The sequence below is a fragment of the Egretta garzetta genome, unplaced genomic scaffold (genome assembly GCF_000687185.1).
Source record: "Egretta garzetta isolate BGI_Z169 unplaced genomic scaffold, ASM68718v1 scaffold286, whole genome shotgun sequence".
Taxonomy (NCBI): domain Eukaryota; kingdom Metazoa; phylum Chordata; class Aves; order Pelecaniformes; family Ardeidae; genus Egretta; species Egretta garzetta.
In genome coordinates, this window is record NW_009260078.1 from 17,207 (window position 1) to 19,535 (window position 2,329).

Sequence of the window (2,329 nt, forward strand, 5' to 3'; positions counted from 1 at the left end):
TTTTGTGACTGTGTGACAGGCATTTTTTTCCAGAAGCTATGGAAAGGGGGTCTCGTGCTGATTGAAGGGGAAATTCAAATTGTAACTGCTCAGCCATGATAATCTGTGACCGAGGAGTGATCTGGCGTGGAGGGCAAGAAGGCCCAACTGCAGAAGGGGTTTATGAAAGGCAGGTCCTACTTGACTAACCTGATCTCCTTCAGTGACAAGGTGACCCGCTTAGTGGATGAGGGAAAGGCTGTGGATGTTGTCTGTCTGCACTTCAGCAAAGCCTTTGACACAGTCTCCCACAGCATTCTCCTGGAGAAACTGGCTGCTCATGGCTTGGATGGGTGTACTCTTAGCTGGGTAAAAAACTGGCTGGATGGCCAGGCTCAATCAGTTGTGGTGAATTGTTGTGCAATTTGGTATACTACTTATACAGAACTTGTTTAGCACAGCTTGCTTAGCATAGTAGCTAAATTTGCTGAAACCTTATGCCTCAAGCTGTGAACTTTCACCTAGATATATTGAAGTTTTACCTAGTCAAGTAAAGGAGGGTGTAGTGAGGTTGGTGTTGGGTCTCTTCTCCCAAGTAACTAGCAATAGGATGAGAGGAAATGGTATCAAGTTGTGTCAGGGGAGGTTTTGATTGGATATTAAGAAAAATTTCCTTATTGAAAGAGTGGTCAAACATTGGAATTTGCTGCCCAGAGAGGTGGTGGAGTCACCATCCCTGGAGGTGTTCAAAAAACGTGTAGCCGGGGCACTTTTGGGACATGTTTTAGTAGGCATGGTGGTGTTGGGTTGACAGTTGGACATGATGATCTTGGAGGTCTTTTCCAACCTTAATGAGTCTATGATTCTATGAAGTAAAAGAAGGCCCCAGAGCTGATTCAAGCCAGAAGATAAGGAAGCTATGTTCATTAACAGAAGCTGCAACCTTAGAGATAAGAAAAGAAACGGCCCACCTAGAGACAATGAAAGGACCCAATGAAGAATGGGAAGACCCCAGACCCTAATATTATTACTGGTCCAAACTGTCACGTGAGGGGTAGGGAATTTAGATTGTAAGGGTGTAATTGCCCAGGGATTTCTTTGTTCAAGGTCCCTCTTTGGAGGCACCCATCTCGAGCTGTAGCACTATTAGTAGAAAGGACTTTATAGAAGAATCTCTTCTCATCTTATTGATTCAGTGGAAAACTAACGTTGAACCCTGTTATGCTGGTATGCATAATGTCCATAATAGAATGGAGTTAAATCCAGTTGGTGGCTGGTCACAAGTGGCGTTCCCCAGGGCTCAATATTGGGCCCAGTTCTGTTTAATATCTTTATCAGTGATCTGGACGAGCGGATTGAGTGCACCCTCAGTAAGTTTGCAGAGGACACTAAGTTGGGCAGGAGTGTTGATCTGCTTGTGTAGAGAACCATTACTGAACGTAGTTTGTCTTGACATTGTCGTTGTGCCACCGCTTCCCACCTCTCAGAAGATCCCACCCTCACGGTCTGCAGACGAACAACACCATGCGCCTGCGCAAGGCCCAAGGCACAGAAAGCGTCCTAAGGAGACAGCACGTATAGCACGAACTGCACGTACGCCAGTGCGATCTGTGCAAGAGCAAGGGACCCCAATCCCTGTAAAAGGAGTGTGTGTGCTGCAGTAAGAGGGGCTCTTTCCCATCTTCATCCCTCCCCTTTGGACCTCTTCGAACCTGCCTTGTCGAAGCCAGCATCATGTGGACTGAACCTGGAGTAGCAGATGGGGGCGCTGGAGCATCGACTATGCCACAGACGGAGGCGCCGGAACATCGCTGGACCCGGGACAGTGGTAGCTAGTCCTCTCTTTCTCTCTCCCTCTCTTGTTCACCCCGTCCTCCCTGACGTACACCTGCTCCCTTTCTGGGTCTCCTTTTCTCTCATCCCCCTTTATTCCTCTTTTTTCCTTGGTTCTTCCCCTTTGCCTTTCTCCATTCACCTCCTCTGTTACCTCCTCACATGGTTCCCTCCTCCCTCTGCGTCGAACATAAAGTTGAAAGGTTGTACAAAATTTTACTGGATTTAGTGTCTTAATCTCGCCCTTGGGATCGTATCGAAACCTCCCCGACATTGGATCAGGACAGCTTGAGAGTGGGAAGGCTCTAGAGAGGAACCTGGCCAGGCTGGGTCAATGGGCCGAGGCCAACTGCATGAGGTTCAACAAGGCCAAGTGCCGGGTCCTGCACTTGGGTCACAACAACCCCATGCAGCGCTACAGGCTGGGGGAAGAGTGGGTGGAGAGCTGCCTGGTGGAAAAGGACCTGGGCGTGCTGGTTGACAGCCAGCTGAATATGAGCCAGCAGTGGTGCCAGGG